Below are 20,161 nucleotides of genomic sequence, written 5' to 3'. Positions count from 1 at the left end.
TAGTTCTACATACACAAAACCAAAAACATAATACACCATATTAACAGAAAGAGAAATAAAAACTATACAAGCATATCAATCAATGCAGAAAAAGCATTTGATAAAATTCACCATCCCTTCATGATTACGACTCTCAGCAAAACTGGCATAGAGACAAAATTGATATGAGACAAGGCTGCCCGTTTTCTCCACTCCTTTTCAATATACTGCTGGAAGTCCTAGCCAATGCAATCAGAAAAGAGAATAAAATAAAAGGCATTCAAATAGGAAAAAAAGGGGTGAAATTATCTCTATTTGCAGATGACATGAATCTATACATAGAAGACCCAAAGATATATATATTTTTTTTTAAAAAAAAAACCTGGAAGTAATAAATGAATGCAGTAAAGTGGCAAGATACAATATCAGCATACAAAAATCTATAGGATTTCTATATACAAAAAACAAGCAGATTGAGGTAGAACTGAAGAAAGTAATTCCATTTACCATAACCACAAAATGCATAAGACACTTAGGAATAAATGTAACCAAAGAAGTCAAAGACCTCCACAAGGAAAACTACGAAATTTAAAAAAAAGAAATAGAAAATGACACAAAAAAGTGGAAGGACATCCCATGCTCCTGGATAGGAAGAATCAATATAAGCAAAATTAATTCCAAATTAATCTACATATTTAATGCAATCTCAATCAAATTACCAGAGGCATTCTTCAAAGATCTAGAAAAAAACAATCATAGAATTTGTCTGGAATCATGAAAGATCCAATATTTCCAAAGCAATCCTGTGCAAAAAGAGTGGAGTAGGAGGTATCTCATTCCCTGATATCAAAATATATTACAAAGCTGTGATAATCAAACAGCACGGTATTGGCACAAAGAAAGACATGTCAACCAATGGAACAGAATAGAGACTCCAGAAATAAACCCCAAAACATACAGCCAACTGATTTTGACAAGGGGCAGCAGTCAATCCAGTGGGAAAAAGAAAACCTCTTCAGCAAATGGTGGGAGATCTGGATATACAACTGCAGAAAGATAAATCTGTACCCCTATTTCTCACGATTAACAAAAATCAACTCAGGGTGGATCAAAGATCTAAACCTAAGACCTCAAACTATAAAAACACTTCTGGAAAACACTGGAGAAACTCTTGGAGACAAAGGACGAGGCAAAAACTTCTTAAATAAGAACCCCCAAAGCACAGGCAATAATCCCCAAAAATAGACAAGTGGGATTACAGCAGATTAAGATTTTGCACAGCAAAGACACAGTAATTATTGTTAATCGACAACCATTGGGATAGGAGAAGATTTTTGTAAACTATGCCTCAGAGAAGGGTCTGATAACCAGAATACCCAAGGAACTCAAGTGACTTACACGAAAAAACATGATTAACCCAGTTAAAAGATGGGAAAATGATCTGAACAAACAACTCTCTAAGGAAGACATACGAACAGCCAAAAATCATATGAAAAAATGCTCAACATTCTTTATCATAAGGGAGATGGAAATCAAAACCACAATGAGATACCACCTAACCCCAGTCAGAATGGCTAGGATTAAAAAAAAAAAAATGATAAGTGTTGGGGGGGGGGTGGGGAAAGGGGAACTCTCTTACACTGCTGGTGGGAAGGGGCATTAGTTTTCCCCAGCCACTAAGGAGAACAATATGGCGGTTCCTCAAAGATCTACAAATAGACCTACCATATGATCCAGCAGTTCCCCTCTTGGGTATCTACCCAAACAATAGGAAAATGCTCAGTCAGATAAGTGCTTGCACATCTATGTTTACTGTGGCATTATTTACAATTGCTAAGACATGGAACCAACACAAATATCCATGAACAGATGAATGGACTTAAAAAGTATGGTACAGGGACCAGCAGGTGGCATGGTAATTAAGGCGCTGGACACTCCCACATGGCCAACCAGGGTTCAAGTCCTGAATCTGGTGGTGGCTTGCTTTCTCACTTCCTCTCTCTCTCACTCTCAACCTCTGTCTCTCTCTGGTCAAATTAAAAACAGAAATGAATGAATAAATAAAAATAAAATAATTATTAAAAAAAAAAGTATGGTACATACACTCTATGAAATACCACTCAGCCATAAAAACAAGACCCTGGCATTTGATAGAAAGTGAATGAAAATGGAAAATTTACTGCTGAGCGAAGTAATCCAGGCTTGAAAGAGAGACATGGTATGTCTTCACTTAATATAAACCAATTGTCCACACTCTGGTGAAAACACTCTATAGAAGCATAGAAAATGGTTACTGAAACTGGAGACAGTGTGGAAAGAGGGTGGGGGAAGGGGGAGAGTGAGAGGAAGGGAATCAAGGAGAAAAATACAGAGGTAAGGCATTTATGGGACATGGAAATGGATAATTATCTGTTGGTGATAATACGTATGGTATCTTCAACTGGACTGGTATAGAGTATATTCATGTTGGGTAAATTCACTTTACAAGTAGTAATGATGTATAATGATCAAAAGTATAAAATTAATAAATTTTTAAAATAAAAAATCTAACTGGAGAACACAAAAATTCATGAATAAGTGCAACACCACATCATTTGACTAGATAAAAGTCCTTACTACTTTAAAATACCCATACTTTCAAAGTACTTTAAATGTCAGTTTACCCCAATTTAATTAATGAATTCAAGGCAATCAATATTTAAATATCATCCACATTATTCATGGAAACTAATAAGCTATTTGAAATAAAAAGAGGTAGAATGAAAACAGGCACTTTGGAGATTAAAAACACATTAAAATTTCATTTATGAAAACTACTTTTGGCTCATGGAAAGTATTTTTTGTTTTTAATTTGCCAGAGCGTATGTGCACTTAACAAAGAAAGACATAGGACAGAAAGGAAGAGGGAGAAAAGTACCTACTAATGGGGCATAGTCATGACACAATCCTTTTCTCCTCCATTTCTCCATCCTACCTAGACTGAAGGCATGCACAAACACGCTAGAGTGTTTTTCATTTTTTTATTTTTGGAGAGGTTTTTGCTATAGGGTGCGTGTGCTCACTAGAAAGACAGAGAGAGACAGAGGGACAGAAAGTGAGAAATCAACCCCCCAGCGGGGACGGCCATGCCTCAAACCTTTATTCTCCTTTCTCCTCTTGGGATCTTGGGCATGTACGCACATGCGTCCGGTGTGAGTTTAAGCCACTGGGTCTGGGACTTGAACTACGGTCGATTACATGGGAGTCCAGCAACATAGCCATTACTCCAACTGCTGCTCCCCACGCTAGAGTGTTTTTCAAGCCTCTGGAGCTGGGGTTCAAAATGTATAGTCTATGTGGGACTTACTGCCTTAACCACTAGGTCACAGGCCCACTCTGGGATAAATTACTTTTTACACATGATTTTATTCCACTTTACTTCTTTTCTATTCAAATGAACTACAACAGTCTATTTAGTAAATAGCACAGAAGGATTTTGATATTCATCTGAAAAATACTTCTATTCTTCATCATTAATAAAAAATACAATTCTAATTAAGGACAACAACATACATAAACTAGATAAGTGTTAAAAGGAGCTGGTGGGACCAGCAGATGGTATAATGGTTGTGTTGCTGGACTCCCATGCAGTCAACTGTGGTTCAAGTCCCAGACCTTAAAATTCACAGCAGACACATATGTGTGCATGCCCAACTCTGAGAGAAGGGATGGTGGGGTGGCCAACTCCCTTGTGAAGGGCGATTTCTTGCTTTCTGTCTGCCTTTGTCTCTCCAGCGAGCACACATTCCCTATAGCAAAAATCTCTCTCTAACAGTAAAAGGGGGGAAGGGGTGTGTGCTGGCCCTTGGGATCAGCCAATGGCATAATTCTTATATTGCTGGACTCCCACATAACCGATCATGGTTCAAGTCCCAGACCCAAATTTAAAACCCGGACCCAAATTTAAAACTCATACTGGGTGAGAGAGTGTGCGTGCCCAAGATCCCGAGAAGAGAATGGAGGAGAAGGGATTGCAGTGTGGTCATTCCCCTAAACAGTGTTTTCTCACTTTCTGTTTCTCTCTCTCTGGTGAGTGCACGTGCCCTATAGCAAAAACCTCCAAAAAAAAAAAAAAGGCAGCTGCCCCATTGCCTACTAGTTGAAGGCGCTGAATCCCACACACCTGAATGCAGTTCAAATCTTGACCCAAGCAGCTTCAGAAACATGACAGGTGAGTATGTGTGCATGCCCAAAGTCCCTCCAGGATGGAAAAGGGACTGCAACATGACCACACTCCATTGGGGAGTGCTTTCTCCTCCCCCACATCCACTCTGTCAAGCTGGGAGGAAGAAAAAATAAAAGATACCAGAGAAAAAAATCACAGATCCTAGATGTTCTAAAGAAAATAAAGTATTTGATTAAAAATCAGTAAAAACTTCTAGACAACAGAATATACAATACTGAAGTTATAAGAAAAGTTATGGATAAGAAGAAAATATTGTCAAATATTAAAATGAAATTATAATATATTATCATCTCAAAACTGTACATATAATAGTGAAAAGAAACAGAATTAATAAAGAAAAACCAATGCACAATAAATTGTGTAAAATAAATGATACTCAACTTCATTAAAAATTAAGCAAATGCAAATTAAAAGAAGGAAATACTATCTACTCATCTATAATAATGTTTACAAAAACAAAGACTTCAATATCCAGTGTTCCTGAGGCTACAGGAAAAGGATACTCCAAAAAAAAACAAAACAAAAAAGAAGTGTAATTTTAAAATAGCTATCAACACTTTAGCTGTAAATGCCTTTGACCTAATACTGTCACATCTAAGTATTTATAGAAATATCTGCAAGTGTGCACAAAGAAACATGTGCCAGGAAGTTCATGGCAGCACTGTTTGTAATAGTCCCTTTTATTAGAAGAAATAACCTAAATGCCTAGCAATCGAGAAAAAGGCATGCTAAGTGATGTATAATACGTCATTCTACATAGTGATTGAAGAGATCAAAAACTCTACTCAGACATGGAAGGCTCTGTTATAAATATATTATTAAATCAAAAGAACACACTGTAGATACAGAAATAGATATTCTCAATTTGTATGATTCCCAGTTAGTATGGACCCAATTTTAATGTAATTAATGTCTCTTAATTTCTCTAGCTATATAGTAGTCTCTTCCTAGTTGCAAAATCATGCTACGCCTCAGTTTCCTTATCTACAAAATGACTACTATAATAATACTTATCCCGTAAGGTTACTGTAAAAATGAAATGTGATAACCCATGTAATTCTGCTTGGTTAAACATGGAGAGAAGGAAAAATTTCTCAGGGTAATATGAAAGATGATATTCCCCAGGTACCTACCACTCATTTCATACTCTCTTTTATAAACTTGTTTTGAAAATGTCATCCACTGTGATGCTTAATTCCCTTTAAACATAAGTCTGCATAACTAATCTGATATTAGATCACAGACCTGCCTGTCTTTTCTGTGTCCAGACCTGTGTGCTACCATTATACAGTGGTTCATTGCCTCACATGCTTTCTGTTTTGTCTTGGCCCGGAAGAACTTCAGAGATGGAAGGAAGATTGACCTAGGTATATACTCCCTCATTTATATACATGGTCTGTACGTCCTCAATTTTCTTAAACACTTTTACTATTTTTACTTATGTTACCTTAATTGCTCTGTAAAATTATGAATATATAATCAAATAGTATTCACAGTCTCATTATGATATTAATGAAAAATCTCTAAAGGTCAAAGTATTCTGGGCTACATATTCAATACCATCAAGATATAGATGTATATATAGATATACATTTTTGTTTTTAGTTCAGTCGCCTTCACCTTATTCCTGTGTTATTTCACTGATAAAAGCAAACAAAAGGATATTTAAATTTAAGACTTCTTGTATCAGAGCCAATAAGCAATATTCTGTTCCTTGATCAAAGGAAACAAAACAAGATATCCTTGTCCATTGCACTACAGCAAAGACAGGCTTTCCAGGGTTAGAAGTTTACAAAGTTAGCAAGAACATTTTTGAATGAGCAACTGAAAGCTGTGAAAAACAAAGTAAAAATGAGCTTATTATAAGATTTCAACTAGAATTATCATCTATTTACATTTTCAGTAGTTTTAGCTTCAATACTTTTACAAAAAACAGCAGCAACACTTTTTTAATAATAAGGTAGAAAAAATTATTTCTTTTACTTCCTTATTGACATATTTCCTTTAATCAATGTAGATAAAAATAAATTCAACATTGTCTGTAAATATTGACTGGAAGAAATCTCTCCACAATGCTTCTAGAAGGCCTTAGTTCCAGCTCTAGCCTGGGTTCTGCTTAATCTTCCTGACACAGGAAAGATGGAAAATGTCCCAGGTTCTAACATGTTGCATTTCAGATGATGGCTTGGCACAGGGTAGTCCTGGAGATAAGCCAATCATTCACATGCTTTCACAAGCAGTCTACACTCATCACAAGCTCCCTTGGCAAAACCCTAACTCATGTCACATGATTTCAGTGGCTTTGCTAAAGAGGCTTTAGACTGAAACTAAGCATTAAGCATACAGTCAAGTATATCTTAAAATTTTTAAAAACAAATACAGAGGTGATAATTCATCCTCAAAAAGGAGCCTTGTGGGACCAGGAGTTAGCATAATGGCTATGTCGCTGGACTCCCATATAGTCGACCATGGTTCGCGTCCCGGACCGGTGGCTTAAAACTCACGCAGGGCGCGTGTGCGTGCGTGCCCAAGATCCCGAGAGGAGAATGGAGGAGAAGGGACTGTGGCATTGCCATTCCCCCTGGGGGGTGATTTCTCGCTTTCTGTCTCTCTGTCTCTCTCTGTCTGGTGAGCGCACGCGCCCTATGGTGAAAATCTCTCCAAAAATATTTTAAAAATTTTAAAAGGAGACTTGTGACAGACCAAGCATTAGACCAATATATTGGGTTGTTGGGAAAGTCATGAGGCATTTTTACATAGAAACACAAATATGTCATGACTTTCCCAGCAACCTGATATAATATCAATTTGCTTCCCCCAGAACAATGACTAGTTAACCAATTTACTAGTAAGAACTACATAGCCTCTTGATTTCCCAGTGTGTGCTAAGAGTATGCTACAATAGATTCTTGTTGCAAAATGAAGTCAAACTAGAATTCATAATTATCAGCCACTTGATGGTAAACACTGAAAGTCTCCAAGAGTCTGAATAGATGAGAACTTTAGTCTCCTAGCTATAATCTTATAGCATAGTAGGCATGTTACAATGAAAGAAAATCTCAAAATGAACTCTATAGCCTATGAAAATATTGTTGAGCAGTAAGATGCAAAAAAACAGACCCATGAGCCTTTCTCATAAACTCAGTAAATTCCAAAATCTGTCATTTTGAAAAGTAGTATCTATGAAAGGTTTACTTAAAGCAGTTGCAACCATGTTCTAAAGGAGTACACATATAATCTTCTAATTAGATCATTCAATAGGATTCCACAAACCAGAAAACAGGACCAAATGAAGTACTGCAGTTGGTGTTACTCCAAAAGCAGTTCACTTCCTGACTTTGCCTGACTCAAGCTCCATTCACATAAAATATGTCTCCTCTAATCCCTGTGTCTTCAACATATCTAGAGTGTGGGAACTTTCAAATACTAACTAATCCTAGAGGGTACATTCCTGTTTGGGATAACTGGCATGCTAACTAGAAGCTCCTAAAACAAAATTATACCCACAACTATTATGTTGCATATGTTTAAGTAAATTGAATTAAATTACAAAAGACATAAAACTTTATAAAAATTATCTTATGTATTACCAGATGATTACCATTATTACCATGCTCTAGTGAAGTGTGATAGGAAAGGGTAAAGAGAGTGCCCACTTTTCCTATTTTTACAAGAGAAACTTAAAATTCAGTGAATAAAACACATATGGGAGAGAGGATAATTAATGAAAACAAATTCTATAAGGTCAAAAGGTATATTTCACTAACTGTAAGCCTAGTATTTTCATGGATTACTAAGTAAGGGAAGGGGAGCACAACACATGCTACAAAATGAGAGGCAAAGCATGTTAGTTCAAAAGGCAACACAATGAAGCCTGCATTTGTCAGGGTTCTCCAAAGGAAAAGAGTCAACAGGATGTGTGTATTATCTAATTATTTTATATATATACACAAAACTTGGACTTTTAATCTTATTTATGTTAACATTAAATTTATTTAAGGAATTGGCTCACATGGTTATAAAAACTGGAAATTCCAAGATCTGCAGGGTAGACCAGTATCCTAGAGACCTAGGAAAGTTAATGCTGTATCTCAAGTTCAAATGTAAATTTCCCTCTTCTGTGGAGATCAGTCTTTTTCAATTAAGGTCTTCAACTGATTAAATGAGACCTATCACCCATATTACAAAGGGAAATATGCTTTAGCCTACTGATTTAAATGTAATCTTGCCCAAAGAATACCTTCCTAGAAGGCTGGCTTATAGCCTTGTAGTAAAGGGACTCCGGCATGAATATCTGCTAGGGTTGTCTCTCTCTGTCCTATCTCTCTGTTTTCCCTCCCATGTAAAAAATAAGTAATTTTTTTTAAAGTTACATTAAGCAAAAAGGCCAAGCTAGCTAGGACTTCAGTGGTAAAAGAGTGCTGAGGGGAAACTACATTTGGCCCACCAGTGAAAAGCAATGGGCAATGAGAACTTGCATTGCTATGCTTTGTGAGTTTAGCTGATCCACTGCACCCTTCTGAGCTCAACGAAGGCACGACCAATTCTCATACCCAGGCTTCTTAATTCTTAGGTCAATTCTTGACTGAGAACTAATCAAAATTCTTGTCATTACAAGACACTATGATGAAAACTCTTTATCAAAACATTTTAGAGTAAGCTAACTAAAAACATTAGTTCTAAATTATGGCTTCTTTATAGCAAATAATGCATCCAATGGCTTTCAATATTATCATATCAATATGCACTCTAGTGGAATCTTTGAGGAATAAACCATCTCCTTGGTCTTTGGGAAAGTCATGACACATTTTTGTATAGAAAAACAGAAAAATACATCATGACTTTCCCAAAGACCTAATAGAATCCACAATTCTATCTAAGTAATATCATTATGCTTTTGTTGTTGCTGTTGTTTGCTATATATTCCCCAGATAGAAACAGAGAGGGAAAAGAAGAGGGAAAAGAAGAGGGAAAGTGATAAATCACTCTTTTGGAGGAAGGCCACACCACAATCCCTTCTCCTCCAGTTTCCTTTTGGGATTTTGGGACTTTGGATATGCATGCACATATGCTCAGTGTAATTTTCAAGACACTAGGTTCAGGACTTGAATTGCTCAGTCGGCCATGGGAGACTCTATGCTTTAACCTCCATGGCACTGCTGGTCCAATAATATCATTATGATTTTTATCCAATTAAGCTCTCAATTAATTTTAACACTCTGAGTTTTGTTGACTCTGCTCAAATTAGAGGTTGAACATCACTAATCCAAAAATCTGAAATCTAAAACTCCTCAAAATCCAAAAATTTTCTAACACAAACATGTTGCCAACATGTCTCAAAGGAAAAGTGCACACCTTACTTCATGTAACAGATCACAGTAAAAATACTGCAATAAAAAAATTGCACACAATCATTTTCAAGTTATATATGTGAGGTGTACATGAAACATAAATGAATTTTATATTTAGATTTGGGTCTCAACACTAAGACTTCATTTTGTATATATGAATAACCCAAAATCTGAAAAAAATATGAAATCCAGAACACTTCTGTTCCAAGCATTTTGGAAAAGGCATACAAAACCTGCATATCTAAATGATCTGGTAGGCACTGTAAGTACCAAATCAAAACACTTATTTTACTATCTTTAGTTGAACAGTAAAGAAGGCAACTGAGTATCTTCTATTGGTAAAAAATAATATTCATAATCTACTTTAGTAGGGAGAATTCTGTTAGGAATACCCCGTTCGAGGGCATTCATGGGTTGCATACTCTCTTTCACACTCACAAATACATATAAAATTCAAACTCTGGATTCTTCTGTAATGTACAGAAAGCAGGGGGAAAAAAAAAAAGGTGTGTAAAGATTAATACATGTAGACCTGGTTCCTGCAGCACCAAAGAGAGAAGGAACAAGAGGGAGATCCTGCAATCCTAAAGATAGAAAGACTGACAGACAGGACCAAGTCAAGCCATTCAGTTTGAGCTCATCAGCAAGGATCACCATCCAACAGCTATGAGGAAGGAGGGGCTCCTTAGCCCACATGGCAGAATGTGGTCTGTTATCTTACATTCTACCTGTCAGCTCAGCCTCCATCCACATTGGGAGCAGTTAGGCTTGGGTATACAAGAACCAAACACCTGAAAATAGGAGACTCCAGAGGAATTCTTTCCCCATAACTCACTTAGAAGTAAAATGAAAAATTCCCCTCTGAAACTTGAACCCAAAACTTTACACTCCCATTCACAATAAAGTAGGGAAATTAGCACAGCGCTTACACATATCATAGAGAAGTGCAGAAGCACACAACAACAAATACACCAAAAAATCAGACAAAGTGAGTATACCACCAGATGACAGAAAATGAAAGCAGAACCCCAAGAAATAGGAGAAATTCAGGAAATACCTCCCTCTCAAAAGATTGTAACTCCTCACCAACAATGGGTAAAATATACGAGATAGAAGAAATGTAAGAAAAAAGACTTCTGAAAATTCCAGGTAACAAAACTCAATGAGATGCAAGAGAAAAAAGACAACCAATTCCAGGGGATGAGAAAATCCTTCCATGACTTGAAGGAGGAACTCCATAAAGAGATAGACACACTGAAAAAGAAGCAAAGAGTTTCTGGAGATAAAGAATACAATGTTGGAAATCAAAACCTCCCACAAAAGTATCAAGAGCAGATTAGACCACAAAGAAGAATCTATAACCTTGGAAACAAAGCCTCCAAATTAGTCCAAACAACTGAAATGAATAGAGAATAACAATTGAAAATGTGGACAAAATACAAGAAATCCTAGACACCATGTAATAGCCAAATAGTCACATAATAGGTATCCCAGAGGTAAACAGATAGGTAAAGGCACAGAAAATATATATCATAATATATTAGCTGAAAACTTTCCAAATTTAGAGAAATGTGGAGACATTCAAATCCAGGAGATACAAAGGACAGCTAATAGATATATCTTAAGATCTTCTCCATGGCATACCATAACAAAATAGTTAAATACCAGGCATGGTGGTGCCTGCCCTATAGCAAAAACCTATGGAGGATGGAGGATTGTGGCATTGAGTCCATCTCTCTCTCTCTCTGTCTCTCTCAATGCATATGATTTTGGGGGACCAGCAGGTGGCATGGTGGTTAAGGCGCTGGACACTCCCACATGGCTGACCATGGTTTGAGTCCTGGACCTGGTGGCTTGCTTTCTCACTCTCCCCCCAATCCCCATCGCCCTCTGTGTATGTCTCTTTCTCCGGTCAAATTAAAATAAATTAATAAAAAAAATAGGTAAATACCAAAAACAAAGACAATATTCTGAAAATGGCCAGAGAAATGCCAAGTTACTTACAAAGATTATTCCATTAGACTAACACCTGATCTCTCAAGTGAAACGATAAAGGCAAGGAAGAAAACATATTTAAAACTCTGAAAGAAAAGCAATTTCAGCCATGAGTACTACACCCAGCAAGATTATCCTTCAAATAGGAAGGACAAATAAAATCATTCCCAGATAAACAAATTCTAAAAGAATTCTCCAAAACAAAAACAGCTCTTCAGAAAATACTTAAAGGACTATTATGCCAGGAAAGCTAAAAGGAGACAAATAGAAGTAAGAGAACACAAAACAATTATTAAAAAAGAGTAAGTCTATGTATATTGATAATAATATTGAATGCCAGGACTAAATGAAGATTCAACTATTTTACAAACAATCAGGTTTAAATACAAATTCATCAATTATTTGACAGGCAGTTGTCTGCATAGGTTTCAATTTATATATTTATTATAACAAATACTCACTGTGTAAAACTAGATAATAGAGGAAAGATTGCAAAAATTTTACAGGTAGCTGGGTCTTTCTTTGGAATTTATTTTTAAAAGGTTAAAATCAATAATTTTTTTGGGGGGGAGGTTTGCTATAGGGCACGTGCACTCACCAGACAGACAGAGACAGACAGAGAGACAGAAAGCGAGAAATCACCTCCCAGAGGGGATGGCCATGCCGCAATCCCTCCTCCTCCATTCTCCTCTCGGGATCTTGGGCACTCACGCACACGCGCCCGGCGTGAGTTTAAGCCACCGGGTCCGGGACTCAAACCGCAGTCTACTACGTGGGAGTCCAGTGACATAGCCATTACGCTAACTGCTGATCCCAAAATCAATAATTTTGTAAAGCTTATAAATCATTACTGGTCACTGGCTTTACCATGTCATCACTTTTTTTTTTTTTAAGAGATATGTTTTTGCTATAGGGTGTGTGCACTCAACAGAAAGGAAGAGCTAGACAGAGAGACAGAAAGCAAGAAATCACCCCCCAGGAGGGATGGCCACACTGCAATCCCTTCTCCTCCATTCTCCTCTCAGGATCTTGCATATGTACGCACATGCACCTGGCATGAGTTTATGCCACTGGGTCTAGGATGCAAACCGTGGTCAACTATGTGGAAATCCAGTGATATAACCATTATATTATCTGCTGGTCCCACCATGTCTTCACTTTTAAACACCTCTTTCTGCTTTTAATTTTGCCTTTTTGAGGATTTATTGTTTTATGTAAGGTACAGTGCCATGGTCTTAAAAGAATTCACAGTGTGTGAATAAAAGTGTTCTTTTGCTGCCTCTTCCTAATGAGCCGTTGTTACGTAAAATTTTGCCTCTCTCTAACTGGACCAATGATGGAGACTACAGATTTTTTTCAGATTATAAACTTTTACCTCCCATGGTCCTCTACATGAAAAATTACACATTCTTCTTTCATCAGCTATGCTAAGATTATCTTTGCTAATTTATGCGATCATTTGTTTCATGACTTTTAATCAATATGTTTTTCTTCAGAACTGTATCTCAAAGTAGAGAACATCATATATTTAAGTACATAATTGTGTTGGAGTGGGTTTCGAATGTTCACAACACAGTATATTAAATGTTGAAGGTGGTGAATATGTTTATGTCCTGAATTTGTTTATTACACACTGTAAACATGCTTTTAAAGACTACTCTGGAGGTCTGCAGGTGGCGTGGTGGTTAAAGGTGCTGTACTTCATACATGGAGATCTGAGATTCAAGTCCCAAACCTGTCAGCTTACCTTCTCACTTTCTCTTTCTGTCTCTGTCTTTCACTCTGTCTCTCTCTGGTGAGGGTATGTGCCCTATAGCAAATTAAAAAATAATAATGATAATAAATAAAAATTAAAATATTTTTTAAAACACCATTTTGTACCCTACAGAGATGCGTAATGATTATATGTAAATCATAAATTATAATAAATACTTATAGAGAAAAAAAGATTAATACATGTAAACATCACATCACCTGAAAGTGAAGTAAGAATTCCGCTTATAAAAGGTGTTTTCAAAAAAGTTCAAAGAAAATGTGTATTATGGAAAACCTATGCAGAGATTTCAATTTTTTTTTCAGCAAAATAAGTTTGTACTTCAATTACATTTTTTCACAAATGGTTTAGGTTGTTTTCACATTTGTTTACACAGAAAGTAAGTTGACTTTTGCACCCCATATGAGCTGGCTAAATGAAAAGTAAATCGATCTATGTGTAGAAAAGTACTGCTACTTAGCAGTATTTCTAGTTCTCCTTCTGGGTATGTTAGGTGTAATAATTCTCTACCATTAGATGTACTGGGGTGGAGCTATATAAGTAATTCTGGCCAATAGATTCTAGGCAGACATGATGAGTGTCTCTTTCAAGTAAGGCATTTTCATTGCAGAGGCAAGACCTGGTGTTTTCTTTTTCCAATATCTCTGCGAACTGGAACTAAGTATGTTCTCTAAGTCTAAGTACCCAAGTGACTACAACAAATGCAAAGAGTTTCTTTCCGACCTACAACAGACATGTAGCATGAGTGAGAAATAAATATCTGTTAGAAGATAACTGGGAACATTGTAGTGCAATATAAACTAGACTATTCTAACCGGTCTTCCATTTAAAAAGACCACTTGTTCACTATTAGTATGAACTGTAAAGATCCTATCTCAGTTTATAAACACAAGAGACGGATTTGACTAGCAGAACCCTTTTACTTCCTTTTAAGTGAAAATATTAGTGACAAGTCAGATATAGTAGTAATCACAAGAAAGCCCTATTGTTCATCCTGCCAACATAATTCTAGTCCCAAGAATGGGACTGAATACTACCACCTATACCAGGATGTTCCTAAATCTTCTTCCCAGCTTTTTCTCACATAGAGCTATAGATACCCAGGGTTGGTTGCATATAGAGACACCAAACACATCTTTCACGTGATCCACCTCTCACATATTTCTTCCTTCATACAATGCAGAGAGGGGTGGTTTTCAAATCAGTTCTTACCTAAAAGCTAAAAAAAAAAAAAAAAAAAAAAAAAAACAAATGGTCTTCAGAATTATATGTACTGGCATTATATAGTAAAATAAGCTATACTACTTACTAAGTCTTCAAGTCATATCTTTTTTCTTTTTTTGAAGAGGTTTTTTGTTATAGGGCGTGTGTGCTAATAACCAGAAAGACAGAGAGAGACAGAAAGTGAGAAATCACCCTCTGGGGAGGATGGCCATGCCACAATCCCTTCTCCTCCACTCTCCTCTCTGGATCTTGGGCACACACACACACGAGCCTGGCTTGAATTTAAGCCACCCGGTCCAGAACTCGAACCACAGTCAACTACATGGGAGTCCAGCGACATAGTCATTACTCCAACTGCCGGTACCTTCTAGTCTTATCTTTTTTTTTTGGAGAGGTTTTTGCTATAGGGCGTGTGCGCTCACCAGACAAACAGAGAGAAACATAGAGACAGAGAGAAATCACCTCCCGGGGGATGGTCAGGCTGCAATCCCTTCTCCATTTTCCTCTCGGGATCTTGGGCACGCACGCACACGTGCCCGGCGTGAGTTTTAAGCCACCGGGTCCGGGATGTGAACCGCAGTCGACTACGTGGGAGTCTAGCGACATAGCCATTACGCTAACTGCTGGTTCCCAAGTCATATCTAGATGGTATTTTTCTTACATTATTTGGAATTTTGTAAATTGTCATGTCCTCAAACATACTCTCATAAACACAAACACACACACATATATAAATAAATATAAAGTTAAATATTATATATGAAGATATTTAATAAAACAGAATTTCTAAATAAGTAGAGTTTTATTAAAGTCACACTTATAGAAAAGATCAGCAAAATGAAAAGATTAAAAAGTCCTGAATAATTTGCTTTTGATAACATTTTATTATAATTAGTGCCATTTATCTGCAAATACATGTTGTAAGAATACTTTAATACTTTTTAAAATAATTCTCTTTGCAAAAACCAGTTTATGCCATTAAAATAATCAAGAAAAAATTCCTTCATAAACAAATATAAAATTACCTCACTGCAAATTTGGACAATTTCTAAGACAAAGAAGCCCAAATTAGTGAGTTTCTGTTAAGAGACAGTTTTTAACAGAGAACTGAAAATTCCACTGATGTTCATGTTTCCCTCAGTACTTTTTAAATTACTATAAACAATTAAACATATCCATGAGAAATTAGCCATGTTCTCTTTCAGCTTAACCAGACTTTCAGTGTAAATCAGAGACATATGCTTCACAAGCTGACAACTGGTGGCCAGCGTGAAGTAAACCGGTGGCTTTGGTCCAGTTCCCACTAGACAGGTGTTCTGGTCACAGATAAATTTAAATAATTAGCCCAACTGGCACCTTTTCTTGAGGGGTGGGCAACCTCCTAGGAGAAATAACTGACTTATGTTACCCAGGAGTGGTTATTCTTGCACAGATGCAATGGGATGAGTTAGTAAATCGCTTTCTGTTCTAGCATTTGTCTCAGCAGTTGGTACTCGTTTCTTTTTTCACTACAAGTGCCAATACTGATTCCAAAAGTCTATGGAGGGAGATTATTCTGAATTGTCTAAATAGAAAAACAGATGAGAGGATTACTACAGTATGTGCATGTGTATAGGCATGTGTGTGTGTGTGTGTGTGTGTGTGTGTGTGTGTGTGTGTAGTGAAGCTGAAGAGAGGAAACGGAGATGTCAGCTACACCAAAGAGGGTTTGAGAGGTTCTCTTGAACATGGGAAAAGAAAATTTAGACCCGTAAGTTCCTCAGATACCGAAGTTACACAAACACAGAAAGCTCCAAGGTTGATGGTACCTCTGATGCACAAGCTAGGCTGGAAGGCATCTTAAAAACTAAACACTAGGATATCCTGCATCCTTTTATGGGAGCACGTTTTGGGGGATCATTGGGGGGAAACGGTCCCTATTCTATACCCCCTTTATAAAGCCTTTACTCTTCATACAGAGGTTTTTTAAAATTAGGTCATTATGATGACTAAAATCAACACACCTTTAAACGGGTTCGGGAGACCCTCTGTTAACAGTCCTCTTCCCTTTTTCTCCCATAAACAATCTATTATCTACTTTCCATCTAAAAAGTGCACAGGGTCTTAGGCCCTTAGAGGACAAAGATCAATGAAGTCGGAGACCTTAAAATAGGGCCGTTGGAAACATGGGTTTTCTCAGGTGTGTGACGGATGAGGTTGTTCTGCTCCTTGACTATCTTTAAGAATCATCTGGATCTTACTGTCTCAGTTCAATTATAACTTGGTTTAAATTCTATTTTATATTCAAAACATGATAAAAGTACATGTGCATATAGACGTGTACATCTACACGTATGCCTATGTGTGTGTACGGACATCGAACCTTATTTATAGGAGAGAAGGGGTGGTTGAAACTATATTCGTGCTCGATTCGGCAGCACATGTACTAACATCAGAACGATATGAAGAAGGTTAGCATGGCCCCTGCACAAGGATGACAGGCAAATTCCTGAAGCGTGCGGCATTTTTATCAAGTCTGCCCCCCACCCCCCAGAGAGCCAGAAAACTAAATGAATATCACTCATTCCTGCCACCCCAGCCTTACTCAGTGGTGGAAGAGCAATCTGTGAACTGTTTGTCTCCATTGGTCATTTAAGTTTAATAGAAAAAAAAAAAAAAAAAATGGGGGGGAGACGGCAGGTGGCATGGTGAGTAAGTGCACTGGCATCCCACTGGCTGGCTATGGGTCAAGGACTGGACCTGGCGGCTTGCTTTTTCACTTTCCCGCTCTCTTGTTCTATCCCTCTCTGGTCAAATCAAAATAAATAAATAAATAAAATTTAAAAAAAAATTAAACATTAAACGCTGAGGTCTTGGAAACATTGAAAAGAAAACCTCAGGCCCCAAATTTTGTCTGAAAATAGAAGAAAACAGTCTTGAAGAATACTTAACTATTTGTTGGAGGATATCATCAGAAGTAACAGTGTAAGCGAAAAACAAGAGTTCCTAACACAAGAAACTCCATAAACTCCTAAGAATTGTGCATTTACCCAGGGCAGTGAAAAAGAATGTCAAAACACGGATGGGTCTGAATTACGAGCCAAGTGAGTGAGGATCTTAAGGTTAACTTCAGTGCAGAGGGAAGAAAAGAATGTGACACAAATCATCCTAGTGACAGGTGGACTAAAATTGATTTCTACTCCCTAAATAAACAAGATCAAAGACCAGTCCATGTATACCACTGTGATAGTCTTTCAATATGTCAACATGACTAAGCTACGGTTCTTGGTTATTTAATCAAACACTAATCTAGGTGTCACTGTGAAGTATTGAGTTGTCAGAAAAGTAATGATGCATTTTTGCATAGAAAAATCCCGTCACAACTTTTCAAACAACCTAGTATTTTGTAAATGTGATTGAAGTTCAAATTAAGTTGGCTTCCAGTAAGGAAGATTATCCTAAGTAATCTGGGTGGAACTGATTCATTTGGCCAAAAGGCTTAAGAGTAGAACTGAGGTTTCCAAGATTTAAAAATAAATAAATAAATAAATAATTGTACCTGTGATAGCATCAACTCATTCCTGAGAGTTTCACCCTCTCAACACAATGGCCTGTTCTACAGATTTTGGACTTCTATATCCAGCACCCACATTTGTGTAAGCCAATTCTTTATAATAAATATCTTTAATAAATATCTCCTGTCAGTTCTGCTCCTTTGGTTGAATGCTGATTAATATAGCAATACTTCAATTGTTCATAATAGGAAAAGGTACAGTTACATAAAGCAATTGATTTCAAAGTGCTGACAGTGATCTGGTTGTGAATCAACTTAATGGGTCGTGAGAACCATTGAGAAAGCTAAACAGAAAAGGATAGAATAGGGGCAGCTAGTGTCATGGTGTTTAAGGTGGCTGGATCCCACAAAGCTGACTCTGTGGTTCAAGTCCAGGACCCACTGGCTTGAACAAAACACTGGGATGTGTGCATGCATACCCAAAATCCCAAGAGGAGAATGGAGGAGAAGGGACTGAAGTAAGGTTATCTCCCCATGGGTGCTTTCTTTATATATACATGCAGAAAATATTTTATTTAATTTTCCAATTTTCCATATAACCTTTACAGTTTTGTTTGCTTTGTCATATGACTTTTAAAATTTTTTAATTAATTAATTATTTTACACTCATTCACTGAGCATCATCATAGCATACGAAATGTAATTTCCCATCCAGGATACACTGTATAGTTGCTTAATCATACATGTTATCATCGACAAGTAATTTTCCATTTCTTGTTTCGTGTGTGTGTGTGTGTATATTTTCCCTCTCTCCCTTTTATTCTCTGACTTTCTCTGGGGAGCATATGTACCCTACAGCAAATTATAAAAAGAAAGAAGAAAAAAGGAATGGTGCTAATCAGTAGCATAGTGTTTAAGGAGCTGGATACCATGTAGCAAATTGGCAAATTCAAGTCCTGGACCCAGCAGCTTGAGAAACATGTTGGGTACATGTGTGTGCATGCTCAAAATCCTGAAAGAAAGGAGAAATGGTGAGTAGAAAGGATTTCTCAAATAACCCCCAAATCAGAGACTTCAGCCTCCTCCAGTTAAGACACAGCAAATAATAAGTGGGGTAGGGGAGGTGAGTAGAAAATATTCTGAAAGAAAGAGTGGCATGTACAAGGAGAGAGAGAGGGAAGAACCAAAGTACAGAACAGAGAGTATTTCAATAGGGCCAAGGCCGGTGACTAACGAACAAATGGTAAGAGATGGGACAAAAGTATAGGGCTAAGTTCCTCTCGTGACACACAGTCAATTTGCATAAAGAAAATCCACATGCTGTGCAGAGTCCCTAAAAGTATCTTTCTTTTTCAGAATGGGAGTTTATGAAGACCATTAAAGAGGACCAGAATTAAAAGGGGAGAGATGACTTATGAGCTCTGGGAAACCCTCTATGGAAGCCTTCTATCTTCATCCTTTTTGGAGGATTTTGTGATAGACTTCACTGAGAGCCGAGACTGGCTCTCTCAAGGTGCAGACTTCCGGTGTGCTCTTGATAGCGTGGCCAGTCATTCACACAACAGCAGGAAGGTAGGGATATGGTCACACAGCCCTCATAAAGGAAATGGGAAGCAAAAAGGGCAAAGGCATCATCACTCTCTGACTCATCCCGTGAGTAAAGCAAGGTAGTGAGCACTGTTGTTCCTCCTCCAGGATCGGTCAGGCATGAGAGGGATGAGAACAACGGCGATAGAAGACCTCCCTGTGCTCTTTTAGGGTGGATTCATGTAGAATACATGCGTGGTGACAGCCTATCTAAAATCTTGCACTTAAATTGTGCACTTTTTTTCAAGCAAGAATCCATACTTAAGAGTTTAGCACCATCTACTAGAAGCATAATAAAATGAGAGTTGCACAATTTTCTAAAACCTCAAAAAGATTCAAATGCTTATAGAGGGAAAAATTTGTTTCTACAAGCTAAGACCTACACAGCACAATTAAAAATTTAATTTCCATAAAGGTCATGAGGAAAATATGCTTAATTTTTAAACTCTGCAAGCTGAGGACAGACATCACATGACGGAAAAAAAAAAAAAAAAAAAAAAAAAAAAAAAAAAAAAAAACAAAAAAAAACCAAA

The 20,161-nt window shown here is 37.2% G+C and overlaps 1 protein-coding gene and 1 non-coding gene across 7 annotated transcripts in view; one reads left to right on the top strand and one right to left on the bottom strand.

Annotated features, from left to right (window-relative positions):
- PPP1R9A (protein phosphatase 1 regulatory subunit 9A) overlaps positions 1-20,161 on the bottom strand; it is a 361,745-nt gene that overhangs the window by 160,838 nt on the left and 180,746 nt on the right. The gene's annotated exons all lie outside the window — the stretch shown is intronic.
- LOC114009500 (U6 spliceosomal RNA) lies at positions 16,950-17,056 on the top strand. The gene has a single exon (XR_003550906.1). It is a non-coding gene; the product is annotated as a U6 spliceosomal RNA (small nuclear RNA).

This window comes from Tupaia chinensis, unplaced genomic scaffold (assembly GCF_000334495.1).
Source record: "Tupaia chinensis unplaced genomic scaffold, TupChi_1.0 Scaffold000544_1, whole genome shotgun sequence".
Classification (NCBI taxonomy): Eukaryota; Metazoa; Chordata; class Mammalia; order Scandentia; family Tupaiidae; genus Tupaia; species Tupaia belangeri.
The sequence above is the reverse complement of the archived record's forward strand: the minus strand, read 5'-3'. Positions and strand labels throughout refer to the sequence as shown.